The following is a 15,359-nucleotide window of genomic DNA, read 5'->3' as shown; positions in this document are numbered from 1 at the left end:
ATTATCTATCTTGTAAGGTTGTTGAAAGATAATGCATAGAGCATATTGCTTAGCATACAATAAGTGCTTAACAAATCATTGTTTCCAAGTGGGGAATTAAAAATGGAATTATTTTTATAGGTTCGTGGATTTGAAAGCTGGAAGGAAACCTTGTAAGTCCCTCAAAATAGGTGCTCAGTAAATGTCTCCCAGTCTGTTTCTAAAAGGCAAGGGAAGGACTTTGATTGGTTCATTGAGTGTCACATGACCACACTCTGGCCCAATCATTGTGTTGGCAAGTTGAAGTACTATGGTTCCTCTCAGACTTGCTGTTTGACTTGTGCCTGCAACAGGCAGGGCAGCAGTACAAACTGGCCATGGAGCACAAGATTTCTTTTTGAGACAGGGTTTTGCCCTGTCACCCAGGTTGGAGTGTAGCGGCACAGATTACAGTTCACAGTAATCTTGAACTCCTGGGCTCAAGGGATCCTCCCACCTCAGCCTCCTGAGTATCTGAGATTACAGGTGCCTGCGCCCATGCCCTGCTCAATGTGTCTTTTCTATAAGCACCCACGTGCTTATGGACAATGACGGTGATGGCAGGTGAGTCCCTGCCTTGGTTAGTTTACCAGTCCCTGTCTGGTGGTCTTTTGGGAACTTTCCAGACTTTGGCACATAGCATGGTAGAGCATTTCCAAAATATATATCCTGGATTGCACTTCTTATCACGCTTTGTGCTCTGGGGTGCTGAGTGTCTGTTTGTTTCTGTCTTTGTTCCTTTCTTTCGTTCATTCATATATATATATATTCACACACACACACACATACACAGGGCCTTTCTCTGTCACCTAGGCTGCAGTGTAGTAGTGCAATCATAGCTCACTGCAGCCTTGACCTCCTGGGCTCAAGCCGTCCTCCCACCTCAGCCTCCTGAGCAGCTGGGAGGCCTCCTGAGTAGCGGGGACTACAGGTGCACACCACCATGCCTGGCTAATTTTTGTATTTTTTGTAGAGATAGTGTTTCATCACGTTGCCTAGGCTGGTCTCAAACTCCTGGGCTCAAGTGATCCACCTTCCAAACTGTTGGCATTACAGGGGTGAGCCACCACACGGGGCCCTGAGTGTCATGCTTACTGTTTTGACTCTTTTGAGCCCTTATAGTACAGTCCTGAGTTGCTCAACGATGAAGATATGTTTCAAGACATGTGTCATTAGGCAAGGTCATCTTTGTGTGAACATCATAGTGTGTACTCACATAAACCTAGGTGGTATAGCCTTCTACACACCTAGGCTATAGGTATAATGGTATAGCCTGTTGCTCCTGGGGTACAAACCTGTAGAGCATGTTCCTGTACTGAAGATTTTAGGCAATTGTAAAACAACGGGAAGTATTTGTATATCTAAACATAGAGAAGTTACAGTAAAAATACAGCATTATAATCTTATGGGACCATCATTATGTACGCAGCCTGTTGTTGGCGGAAACACTGTCGCAGTGCATGACTGTATACATGATGCAGTGATTACAGTGGTAGGGATTGAGTATCCTGGTATAAGGGGCTGTGCTTTTGAAAATCTGTTTTTTTCTCTCTTGCTTTCTTTTCTTTCTTTTTTTTTTTTCTTTTGAGACAAGGTCTCACTCTGTTGCCCAGGCTGGAGTGCAGTGGAGCGATCTCAGCTCAGTGCAACCTCTGCCTTTTAGGCTCAAGTGGTCCTCCCGCATCAGCCTCCCAAATAGTAGGGACGACTGGCGCATGCTACCATGCCCAGCTAATTTTTTTTTTTTTTGGTTGAGACTGGGTCTCACTACATTGCCCAGGCTTGTCTTGAACTCCTGAGCTCAAGAGATCCGCCCACCTCAGCCTCTCAAAGTGCTGGGATTACAGGCATGAGCCACCGCGCCTGGCCTCTCTTGCTTTTTTCTCTCCCTCTTCTTCCATAAAACCCAATTCCCTGCCTTATAATCAATCTCCCCGTTTACTTTTCTCTCTCCCGCTTCCCTCTACAACTTTCTCCAGTTCCAACTGCCTTGCTAACCTGATGATTTCCATTCACTGGTTCTTGGTGCTCTGATATCTTTGCTTTGTTTGTAATTTTACTGTCAGTGCATTTAAAGTCTAATTCAACGTTCAAAGTTCCCTGTAACCCACCCCAAACCGATCTACTACATCCTTATCTGTGCATCAACAATCTTGTTGGGTGCTGACAGAAAATACAGACTTCCTGGGCCCCACAGTAGGCCTATGGACACAGATCTCTGGGAGTGGGGTTTTTGGTAAAAATTATTCTAACAAAATTCTTATGGGGATCTGATGAACAGACAGCTTGGGGATCTCTTGTCACGGCTGAATTTATTACACTCGTAAATTTACAGTTATTATATGTGAATGGATGTCCATCTTCTCTACCAAATCCTGAGCTTTATGGACATAAGACTGTGTCCAACACATATTATTTGTTCAATATGTATTTATAGAAGAAATGAAAAATACCCCAAACAAGCATCACATGGTGATGAGCTTCCCAAATCCACCAGCAGGTGGCGGAAGAGGCTAGTCCACAGAGTCAATAACTGGACCTGTGTTCTCATTCCCCCTAAGATTGACAGCAGGGGTGGGTTTACATTTTTTTTAAAAGTCGTTTTTAATGAACAATCCCATAAGTTTATGGAATGATTTCTGTTTGCAGCACATGAAAAACCTTCTTGAAGATCCTTTTAAAAGTCATTAAAAATGGAAACATTAAATGGATTTCCCTAGAAGAGGAATGACTTTTCCTCCAACAATTCTATCAATTAAGCATTTTCAAAGAGTACTTGATATTTTCCAAATAAATATATGGTGCTACTTACTGCACCTTCCTGGGCCTTGGTTCTTGCTAGTTCCCACAGGCTCCTTCCAGGTATGAGGGGGCTCCTGGGGGAGGGGTCATAGAGTTGTTTCTTGATCCAGATGCTGGTTTTACAGGTGATAAATTGTGAAAACTTAGCAAGCTGTTTGCTTATAGGTGCATTTTTCTGTGTGTATGTTATACGTCAAAAAGGTTGGAAAAAAAAAAAAAGGCTGAGCATGGTGGCTCATGCCTGTAATTCCAGCACTTTGGGAGGCCAAGGTGGGAAGATGAACTGAACCCAGGAGTTCAAGACCAGCCTGGGAAACAAAGTGAGACCCTGTTTCTACAAAAAAAAAAAAAAAAAAAAAAAAAAATAGAAAAAGTTAGCTGGGCATGGTAGCATGCACCTGTAGGCCCAGCTACTCAGGTGGCTGAGCTGCGAGAATTGCTTGAGCCCAGGAGTTTGAGGCTGCAGTGAGCCGTGATTGCGCCACTGCACTCCAGACTGGGCAACAGAGCAAGACTCTGTCTCAAAAAAAAGAAAACGTTAATAAAAAGAAGCAAAATCAATAAAGACCCAATATTAGTTTCCTATCACTACCACAACAAATTGTCACAAATTTAGTGGCTGCAAACAACATAAATTTATGATGTAGCCACTCTGGAAAACAGTACGGAGGTTCTTCAAAAAATTAAAAATAGAATTACCATATGCCCCAGCAATCCTCCTTCTGGGTATACACCTAAAATATTTGAAAAAGCATCTGTGCAGATATCTGTACTCCCATGTTCATTGCAGCATTATTCACAATAACCAGAAGTAGAAGCACCTAAATATCTATCAATGGATGAGTGGATAAACAAAATGTGGTATATACACATAATGGAATATTATTCAGCCTTAAAAAAGGAAATCTTATCATATGCTGCAACATGGATGAACTTTGAGGAAATATGCTAAATGAAATAAACCAGTCACAGAAGGACAAATACTGCGTGACTCCATTTATATGAGGTATCCAAATTAATCAACTTTTTTTTTTTTTTTTTTTTTTTAGATAGGGTCTCACGCTGTTGCCAGGCTGGAGTGCAGTGGTGTCGTCATAGCTCACTCCTGGGCTCAGTGGGCTCAAGTGATCCTTCTGCCTCAGCCTCCAGAGTAGTTGGGACTACAGGCACACAGCACTGCACCCAGCTAATTTTTTAATTTTTGTAGAGATGGGAGCTCACTATGTTGCCCAGGCTGGTATCAAATTCCTGGGCTCAAGTGATGCTCTTCTCTTGGCCTCCCAAAGCATTGGGATTGCAAACATGAGCCACCATGCCTGGCTGTCAAACTCTTATAAACAGAAAGTAAAACAATGATTATCAGGAGGCGTGAAGGAGAGGAAAACAGGGCATTGTTGTGGATATAGTCTCGGTTTTGCAAGATGAAAAACTTCTAGAGGCTCATTGCAGAACAATGTGCCTATAGTTAACACAACTGTTCTGTACACTTAAAAATAGTTAAGATGGTATTTTTTTTACCAGAATAAAAAAACCTCACAAATGTATTATCTTATATATCTATAGGTCAGAAGTGCAAAATTTGTCTCACTGGACTAGAATCAAGGTGTGCAAAGAGTTGCATTTCTTTCTGGATGTTACAAGGGAGATTCCCTTTCCTGCTTATTTGAGTTGTGGGCAGAATTCTGCCCTTTGCAGCTATAGGGATGGAGCCCTGGTTTTCCGTCCGGCCATCAGCCAAGGGCTGTTGTCATCCTCTAGAAACTTCCACATACCGTGTTCCCCTCCTCCATATTCTGAGCCAGCAGTGACTGGAGGTGTCTTTTGCTTATAGCATTTCTCTGACCCACTTTTCTGCCTCTCCTTTCTATTGATAAGGACTTGTGTTATTAGATTTGGTCCAATTGGGTAATCTAGGATAATCTCCCACTTTGAGATCCATAATTTTTTTTGAGACAGGGTCTCGCTCTGTTGCCCAGGCTGGAGTGCAGTGGCACGATCTCAGCTCTCTGCAACCTCTGCCTCCCTGGTTCAAGCAATTCTTGTGCCTCAGCCTCCCTAGAAGCTGGGATTACAGGCACCCACCACGACACCCAGCTAGTTTTTGTATTTTTAGTAGACATAGTGTTTCACCATGTTGGCCAGGCTGGTCTTGAACTCCTGGCCTCAAGTGATCTGCCCACCTCAGCCTCCCAAAGTGCTGGTATTACAGGGGTGAGCCATTGCATCTGGCCTGAGATCCATAACTTAATCAAATGGGCAAAGTCTCTTTTGCCATGTAAGGTAACATATTCTTAGAAATTTGGGAGAATTAGAACGTGTCCATCTTTGGGATGTGTAGTTCTACCACACCTCCTCCCACCCTCACCTGATCATTTTCATTCAGCTCCACTTGATGGCAGGAGAGAGGATTCAATCTGGCAAAAGATGCGAATATTGACTTTCATATGTGTATAAGGACTCACATTTATTGAGTATTTACTATGTGCCAGACACATTTTAAGCACGTCACAGGCCTCATCTTATATAATTCTCCTAGAAGTAAATGTTATTATTTTGTAACCAAGTAATATGGTTTGGCTGTGTCCCCACCCAAATCTCATTTTGAATTGTAACTCTCACAATTCCCACATGTCGTGGGAAGAACCTGGTGGGAGGTAATTGAATCACAGGGGGCGAGTCTTTCCCATGCTGTTCTCACCATAGTGAATAAGTCTCACAAGATCTAATGGTTTTAAACGTCAGTTTCCCTGCACAAACTCTCTCTTTTTGCCTCCTGCCATCCATGTAAGACGTGACTTGTTCCTCCTTGCGTCACACCATGATTGTGAGGCCTCCCCAGCCACGTGGAACTGTAAGTTCATTAAACCCTTTTTCCTGTATAAATTACCCAGTCTCAGGTATGTCTTTATTTGCACCGTGAAAACAGACTAATACACCAAGGAAACTGAAGCTTAGAGTGGTTAATAAATCTCTTTAATGTCACACTGCTACTATTAATAGATTTGGTGTAAACTTGGGATTTATATTCATACAGTCTCATCCTTAATCAATTAGCTATGCTGTCTCTTTAATAAATATAATAATATCGATGACAAAGTGTTATTAGAAGGTTGCACTTGTACATTAAAAAAACTCAGTAAGCAGTAATTTCAAGAAATTGGAGATAGCTAGGGATGATGGCTCATGACTGCGATTCCCAGCACTTTGGGAGGCTAAGGCCAGAGGATCACTTGAAGCCAGAAGTTTGAGGCCAGCTTGAGCAACATAGCTGTCTCTACAACAACAACAACAAAAGTTAGCTGGGCGTAGTAATGCATGCCTGTAGTCCTAGCTAGCCGTGAGGCTGAGGTAGCAGGATTGCTTGAGCCCAGGAGGTCGAGGCTTCGGTAAGCCGAGATCATGCCACTGCACTCCAGCCTGGGCAACAGAGCAAGATTGTCTCTAAAAAAATAAAAAATTGCAGAATTAGACATATTTCCATATTTATTTACAGTCAAATACATTGTAACTCAAAGAGAAAGTGGTTATATGTTGAAGGTCACAAAGAGATTTGACGTCCTAGATAGAAACTTAGTGTCTTCAGACTAGAAGGGTCTTGAAATGGTAATTTTTTTCTCTCTTTGCATTTGGGTAGGACCTCATATAACCCAACCTAGTGAGAAAATCTGGCTTTGGGGAAAGTGGTGTGTTTTGGTGACAGGAACATAGTTTCAACTTGGTTTTCCTTTTTAGAATTATTTTTACTTGTTTTAGAAATAGTGATGGGGTCTCCCTATGTTGCCCAGGCTGGTCTTGAACTCCTGAGCTGTAGGGATCCTCCTGCCTTGGCCTCCCAAAGCGTTGGGATTACAGATGTGAGCCACTGAACCCGGCTTCACCTTAGTTTTCTAATTACACATGAAAGGAGTTGTTCTTTCCATTTTCTCTTGTATTCACAAGACTGTGCTGAAGCAGCCAGCTGCCCTTATGCAGCCTGAATCCTGACTTTTACGCTGTGTCCAGCCCTCCCTGTGTGACTGCAGGGCAAATTCTGATTGGTCTCAGCCTGTTATGGTGATGCCTGGGCTTAGCAAGGGGTGCTAGGTTCTGGTCAATGAGGCAGAGTCTACTGGGCAGCTTCTGGAAATGTTTTTTTAGTCTTAAAAAAGAGACACACAAAGAAGAAACAGCTCCTGCTCTCCATCCCTGCCTGCCCACAGTGCTTGGAAGTGCCCATATCAGGTCAATCAGAGGAGGAGACCCCAAAAACGGCCAAATATGAAGATGGAAGGGCTTGACTTGGTTAAGCCACTCAACCAATTGGCCCTGGATTCTCTCTGCTGCCTGAATTCTTTTTTTTTTTTTTTTTTTCTTAATTTTAGACAAGGTCTCACTCTGTCACCCAGGCTGGAGTGCAGTGGTGTGATCTCAGCTCACTGCAGCCTTGAACTCCTGGGCTGAAGCAATCCTCCCACCTCAGACTCTCAAGTAGCTGGGACCACAGGCATGTGCCACCACACCTGGCTAATTTTTGTATTTTTTTTGTAGAGATGGGGTCTTGCCATGTTGCCCAGGCTGGTCTCGAGCTCCTGAGTTCAAGCAATCCACCCGCCTCAGCTTCCCAAAGCGCTGGGATTACAGGCATGAGCCACTGAGCCAGACATTTCCTTTCCTTTTCTTTTTCTTCTCTTCTTCTTCTTCTTCTTTTTTTTTTTTCTTGAGATGGAGTCTCACTCTGTTGCCGAGGCTGGAGTGTGGTGATGTAATCTTGGCTCACTGCAACCTCCGCCTCCTGGATTCAAGTGATTCTCCTGCCTCAGCTTTCCAAGTAGCTGGGATTACAGGTATGCACCACCACACCTGGCTAATTTTTTTGTATTTTTCACAGAGACGAGGTTTTACCATGTTGGCTGGGAGTTCAGACCTCCCAAAGTGCTAGGATTATTACAGGCGTGAGCCACTGAGCCCACAACCTTTCCTTTTCTTTTTTGAGACAGGGTCTCACTACATTCCCCTGGCTGGTCTCAAACTCCTGGGCTCAAATGATCCAATCCTCCTGACCCAGTCTCCTGAGTAGCTGGGATTTCATGTGCGCACCACTGCAGCTGGCTCTGGATTCTTACACTTAGGCCATTTTTGGCTGGAGTTTCTCTTATTAATACTTGCAGATGGCAGCACCCCAACTGAATCACACCACACTAGTTTCTCTGTGTTTTATTCATGGGTTATACTTTGTCTCAAAACCAGAAATGGCATTAAGTCCTTAGTTTTCTGTAATGTCCTTTTTCTGATCCTGGATCCCATCCAGAAACATGACATTGTACTTAGTCCTAATATCTCCTTAGGCTCCTCTTCATGGTGACAGTCGCTCAGACTTCCCTTGTTCTTGGCTTTTTTGACAGTTTTGAGGAGTGCTGGATGGTTATTTTGTAGAATGTCCCTGAATTTGGTTTTGTCTTATGTCTTTATTATCATTAGGCAGAGGTTATGGGGTTTTGGGAGGAAGACCTCAGAGGTAAAGTGCCTCTCTCATCGCATGTCGAGGGTGCCTACCATCGACGTGACGGGTCACTGTTAATGTTGACCTTCATCACCTGGCTGAGGCTGGGTTTACCAGGTTTCTCCACTGCACGCTCACTCTCCCTCCACCCCTTTCCATACTGCATTCACTCTTTGGAGGGAAGACACCGTGTGCTGCCTACACTTAAGGAATGAGGCATTGTGTTCCCCCAACTCTTGAGGACAAAGTGTCTACATGAATTATTTGGAATATTCTTCCACATGGGTGATTCGCCTTCTGCCATGATTGGAAGCTTCCCGAGGCTCTCACCAGGAGCAGATGCCAGTGCCATGCTTCCTGTACAGCCTGCAGAACCATGAGCTAGTTTTCCTTATTTGTTTATGAAATCATTTATTTAAACCGAGCTTGGTGGTTCATGCCTCTAATCCCAGCACATCGGGAGGCTGAGGCGAGAGGACTGCTTGAGTCCAGGAGTTTCAGGCTGCAGTGAGCTGTGTTTGCACCACTGCACTCCAACCTGGGTGATAAAGCAAGACCCTGTGTCAAAAATAAAAGTAAAAATAAGATAAAAATAGATAAATCATTTATTTGTATCAGTATGGACTCAGGAGTTCTTTTGAGTTCTAATCTAATATAACTTTATGTTTTGGGGGGCTTTTTGTTGCTTAGATTATTCTAGTTTTGGTTACTGTGACCCTTTTAGTCGGCATCTGTCTCCCTTTGGCATACTCCACCATTGTGGGGGGGGGGGGTGTGTGTGTGTGTGTGCGCGTGCATTTCCTTCCTTTCTGGCACTACGAGATTCTCCAGGCTTGTCTTTTATATTTCCTGGTTGATATACTTTGGATGTGTGTCCCCTTTACATCTTATGTTGAAATGTGACCTCCAGTGTTGGAGGTGGGGCCTGTTGGGGAGGTGGGAAGTGACTGGATCACAAGGGCGGATCCCTCGTAAATGGCTTAGTGCTGTCCCCTTGGTGATGAGTGAGTTCTCACTCAGTTCACATGAGAGCTCGTTGTTTAAAGGATCCTGGCTCTTGCCTCTGTCTCTTGCTTCTGTTCTCACAATGTGATACATCAGCTCCCCCTTTGCCTTCTGCCATGACTGGAAGCTTCCCGAGGTCCTCACCAGAAGCACATGCAGATGCCATGCTTCCTGTACAGCCTGCAGAATCATGAGCCAATTAAGCCTCTTTTCTTTATAAATCACCCAACCTCGGGTACTTTTTTACAGCAATGCAGAAATGGACTAACACACTGGCCCTGTCCTAGAATCAGCTGCCTCTCCAAAGAGCTCTGTGCTGGTTAATACTAAATGCTAACTTGATTGGACTGAAGGATGCAAAATATTCATCCTGGGTGTGTCTGTGAGAGTATTGCCAAAGGAGCTTAACATTTGAGTCGGTGGGCTGGGAAAGGCAGACCCACCCTTAATCTAGGTGGGTACCATCTAATCAGATGCCAGCGTGGCCAGGACATAAAGCAGGCAAAAGAAACATGAAAAGGCTAGACCGGTCTAGCCTTCCAGCCTACATCTTTCTTCCATGCTGGATGCTTCCTGCCGTCGAACATCGAACTCCAGGTTCTTCAGTTTTGGAACTTGGACTGGCTCTCCTTGCTCCTCAGCCTGCAGATGGCCTACTGTGGGACCTTGTGATTATGTGAGCAAATACTTAATAAACTCCGTACATGTGTGTATATATATATATACACCATCTGAATGATAGTACACTAAACAGGACTTTGTACTAATGTCTCTAACTCAAATCCGTTTCCACGTGGATCATTTTAGTCATCTCTACTTGTTTATCTGTAATCTCCCACCCCAACAATGAAAACATTAGCTTCCACCATTGCTAATCTAGGTGAGTACCATCTAATCAGCTGCCAGCGTGGCCATGATGCTTCCACCATTGAATGTGTCCCCCAAAGTTCATGTGTTGGCAACTTGATCCTCAACATGGTGGTGTTGGGAGGTGGGGCCTAGTGGGAGGTGTTTGGGTCGTGGGGGCCCTGCCCTCATAATAGAGTAATGATAGAATGGATTCCTTATAAAATAATAAGTTTGGCTCTCTTTTGGCTGTCTGTTACCTTCTCCTTGCTCATCTGCTATGAGATGGCGCACAAGAAGGCTCTCGCCAGATGCTGGTCTTGTGATCTTGGACTTCCCAGCCTCCAGAACTGTGAGCCAATACGTTTCTGTTCATTATAAATTACCCAGCCTGTGGTATTCTGTTATAGCAGCACAAAATGGACTAAGACACCTTGTCAAACTCTCTTTTTTCCTGTGCTACACTGTCCTGCACCTTCCAGATAATGGCTGCTCCATCAGCCTGGTTCTTGGAATGAGGATGACATAAGGTAGAGTCCCAGCTGACCAACAGTGGAGATGTATCATGAGCAAGAAATAAACCTTTCTTATTTTCAGCCACTAAGCTTTGAAATATTCATTACAGCAGCCCAACCTAGCTCATCCTGACTGACAATTTATAACAGTGAAAGATGGAAGTAATGCAATTATCTACCAAGAAGGGACTGATATAACTTGGATATTTGTCCCTGACAAGTCTCATGTTGAAATTTGATGCCCAATGTTGGAGGTGGGACCTAGTGGGAGGCATTTGGGTCATGGGGGTGGATCCTTTATGAATGGTTTGATGCCCTCCCTTTGATAATAAGTGAGTGGTCCCTCCATTAGTTCATGTGAGAGCTGGTTGTTTTAAGAGAGCATGGCACCCCTCCTATTCTCTCTTGCTCCCTCTCTTGCCATGTGACATGCCTGCTCCTCCTTCACCTTCCATCATGAGTAAATGCATCCTGCAGTCCTGACCAGAAGCAGATGTTGGTGTCAAGCTTTGTGTTCAGCCTGTAGAATTGTGAGCCAAATAAACCTCTTTTCTCTATAAGTTACCTAGATTCAGGTATTCCTTTATAGCAATGCAAAATGGACTAATACAAGGACAAAGTTAATAAATTATGGTACATTTCAGCAATGGTTTACTTGTACAGCCCTTGCAAAAAAAAAAAAAAAGTCAGTTTCTGTTACTGACATGAAAAACTGTCCGTACTGTCAAGTGAAGAAAAGAAGCAAGTTATGGAACAGTTTATTCAGTATGATCACATTGTTGTAAAACAAATAATGTACGTACATTTTTTAGTATATGGATAGAAAAAAAGCACTGGAGGAATGTACACCAAATTGTCTACAGAAATGATCTTTGCATTTTAGAGTTTTGAGTTGTTTGAATTTTTACAAGTTCTGAGTCAAGATTCTCTCTGCTCTGGGCTGGATCTGTTTCATTTGTCAGTTGGCAGCTAGACTAGATTATGCAAATTGTATTTCCCCTTGGATGGATTTGACAGTCTACAAGGTTAAGTCTGGAGGCAAACATGTGGACATGTTAAGTGGGGACAGGCTAATAAATAAGGCAATTTGAGCAACATTCCTGGAATTTTTTCCAAGCCTATCAAACGCCCAGAATGTAATCGGTACTTATCTTGATTCCCAGCATAAACAATGGTGATTACAAACCGATGAAGACCTTAGATGGTTTCTGAGCCTCTGTTTGTTCCTTATGACTCTCGAATAATTACTTTCAGAGAGCAGTTTCAGCAATGATGAGGATTGGGTTTGGGGTGGGGGCTTTGTCTCATTCATCTTTGAATTTTCAGTACCTGGCTCTGGCTTGGCACGGGGTAGGTGTTCAATTAATGTCATTCTGAAATGTCTGTTTTCAATAATGATTATTAGTTTCCAATATATTTATTTTATTTTTTGAATGATCATACAGTAAGATTGACCTTTTGTGGTGTGCAGAATTTTTTTTTTTTTTTTTGAGTACAAGGTCTCACTATGTCACCCAGGCTGGAGTGCAGTGGTGTGATCACAACTCACTGCAGCCTCAACACAACTGGCTCAAATGTTCCTCCACCTCAGCTTCCCAAGTACCTGGGACCACAGGTGTGCACCATCACACCTAGCAAATTTTTAAATTTTTACTTTTGTGGTGATGGGGTCTCCCTATGTTACCCAGGCTGGTGTTGAACTCCTGGGCTCAAGCAATCCTTGTGTCTCAGGCTCCCAAAGTGTTGGGATTACAGGCATGAGCCACCAGGCCCAGACTGGTGTGCAGATCTGTGAATTTTAAGACATGTATAGATTTCTGAAACCACCACCATCATCAGAATACAAAACAGTTGCGTCGTCCCCACAACTCCATCATGCTTTCTCTTTATCATTACATTCCCCCCACCCCTCACCCCTGGCAAACACTCACAGGCTCTGTGTCATGGCTTTGTCTTTTCAAGAATGTCCTATAGATATGATCACGTGGCAGATGAACTTTTGAGAGCAGCTTCTATTACTCAGTTAGTTTCTTTTTATTGCTGAGGAGTATTCCTCAACATTCTTTTTTCTTTCACCTTTCATTTCACATTCAATGAGTACATGTGTGAGTTTGTTACATGGGTAAATTTTATGTCATGGGAGTTTGGTGTACAGATTATTTCACCACCAAGGCAGTAAGCATAGTACCCGGAAGGTAGTTTTTCAGTCATCTCCCCCACCTTCCACCCTCAATAGGTCCCAGTGTGTATCGTTCCCTTCTTTGTGTCCATGCAAACTTTGATATTTAGCTCCCATTTATAAGTGAGAACATGTGGTATTTGGTTTTCTGTTCCTGTATTAATTTGCTTAGGATAACGTCCTCCAGCTCCAACCACGCTGCTGCAAAGGATATGATCTCATTCCTTTTTATGACTGCATAGTCCACGGTCCTCAACAACATTTTTTGAGCACCTACTATGTGCCAGGCACCATGCTTGGTATTGGGAATATAACATATAAAGGGAAGACGTGGTCTCTGTTGGCTTGGAGCTTTCACACATTGATGGGAGATTCATAAATCTTTGGGGTCCTAAGGGAGTCTGGTTCATCCTCAGCTTCTCAACATATGGACTATAGACCAAGAGCACCGGCATTCCTTGAGAGCTTGTTAGAAATGCAGAATCTCAGGCCCTAAACCCAGGCATATTGAATCACGGTCTGTACAAGATCTCCGTGCACATTCAAATTTGAGAAGTGTCGGTCTTACTATGCCCTCCACAAGTGCAGAACTTCCTACTTGCCTGCCCAATACCCATTCAGTCTTATTATTTTTTTTTTCTTTTTTGAGACAGAGTCTTGCTCTGTCACCCAGGCTGGAGTGCAGTGGCACAATCTCAGCTAATTGCAACCTCTGCCTCCTGGGCTCAAACGATCCTTTCACCTCAGCCTCCTGAGTAGCTGGGACTACAGGTGTGCACCACCATGCCCAGCTAATTTTTGTATTTTTTTTGTAGAGACGGGGTTTTGTTATGTTGCCCAGGCTGGTCTTGAACTCTTGGGCTCGAACAATCTGCTGGCCTCAGCCTCCCGAAGTCCTGGAATTACAGGTGTGACCCACCGTGCCCAGTCAAGTGTTTTACAATTTTTAATTAATTAATTTAGAGATAGGGTCTTGCTCTGTTGCCCAGGCTGGAGTATAGTGGCATGATCACTACTCACTGCAGCCTCAAATTCCCAGGCTCAAGCGATCCTCCTACTTCAGCCTCCTGAGTAGCTAGGACCACACGTGTGCACCACCACTTCTGGTTAATTTTTTATTGATTTTTTTATTTTTTTGATACAGAGTCTTGCTCTGTCACCCAGGCTGGAGTGCAGTGGCATGATCTTGGCTCACTGCAACCCCCACCTCCCGTGTTCAAGCAATTCTCCTGCCTCAGCCTCCTGAGTAGCTGGTACTACAGGCGTGTGCCACCATGCCTGGCTAATTTTTTGTATTTTTAGTAGAGATGGGGTTTCACCATGTTAGCCAGGACGTTCTCGATCTCCTGACCTCGTGATCCACCCACCTAGGCCTCTCAAAGTGCTGGGATTACAGGCATGAGCCACCGTGCGCAGTCTAATTTTTTTTTTTTTTTTGGTAGAGACAGGGTTTCACTGTGTTGCCCAGGCTTGGCCATTCAGTCTTTGCAAGAATGCCTTCGGTAATGGAGGTCTCATTCTTGGCAGCCAGCCCTTTCCAGCGATGGGCAGCTCTAATTGTTTGCAGTTTTTCTTAGTCTAAATGAAAATTTGCTTCTGTATAAATTGCACAGTACAGCTCTAGTTCTGACTTTTGGGTCAAGCCAAAATACACCTACTTCTTCTTTGCCCTAATATTTCTCTGGTTGTTTACAGACGCTGCCCTTTTCTCCAGGCTGCACATTCCCCTCACTGCCACTGATGCTATAATCATTCTTTATATTCATTTATTCACCCACTTTGTGTGTGTGTGTGTGTGTGTGTGTGTGTATTTTTTGAGATGAAGTATTGCTCTGTCACCCAGGCCGGAGTGCAGTGGCACAATCCCAGCTCACGGCAACCTCTGCCTCCTGGATTCAAGCAATTCTCCTGCCTCAGCCTCCCAAGTAGCTGGGATTACAGGCAACCGCCACTATGCCCAGATTTTTTTTTTTTTTTGTATTTTTAGTAGAGATGGGGTTTCACCATGTTGGCCAGGCTGGTCTTGAACTCCTGACCTCAAGTGATGCGCCTGCCTTGGCCTCCCAAAGTGCTGGTGTTACAGGCATGAGCCACCACATCTGGCCCCACTTAGTATATTTTTATTGGAACCTACTACATCCAGACATTGAACTTGACCAACGTCAAAAAAAAATTGACATAGAGTTAAAATGGCTTAATTGGATGTTGTAGTTCTGAGTATTTCTTATAAGATATTAATATAAATGATGGAAAGAAAACTTTTAGATGAAACATTTAATATGGATATTGAGGCATAATTAGAAAGATATATTTGGTCTTTGTCCCTGGTGTCTGGCACATTGCTCCTAATACCTTTGGAATTTCTGGACTGATAAGGGTGTTTTTTTTCTTTGTTTTTTTTTAGAGACAGGGTTTTGTTCTGTCTCCCAGGCTGGAGTGCAGTGGCATGATCATAGCTTACTGCAGCCTCAAGCTCCTGGGCTCAAGTAATCCTCCTGCCTCAGCCTCCAGAGTA

General features: G+C 43.7%; 1 long non-coding RNA gene across 1 annotated transcript in view; it reads left to right on the top strand.

The window, feature by feature from the left end:
* LOC134757491 (uncharacterized) overlaps window positions 1-15,359 on the top strand; it is a 39,368-nt gene that overhangs the window by 15,543 nt on the left and 8,466 nt on the right. The window contains exon 2 of the long non-coding RNA XR_010131508.1: window positions 10,436-10,502. This is a non-coding gene — a long non-coding RNA (uncharacterized lncRNA). The remainder of the gene's footprint in view (window positions 1-10,435; window positions 10,503-15,359) is intronic.

This window comes from Gorilla gorilla, chromosome 18 (assembly GCF_029281585.2).
Source record: "Gorilla gorilla gorilla isolate KB3781 chromosome 18, NHGRI_mGorGor1-v2.1_pri, whole genome shotgun sequence".
NCBI lineage: Eukaryota > Metazoa > Chordata > Mammalia > Primates > Hominidae > Gorilla > Gorilla gorilla.
The sequence above is the reverse complement of the archived record's forward strand: the minus strand, read 5'-3'. Positions and strand labels throughout refer to the sequence as shown.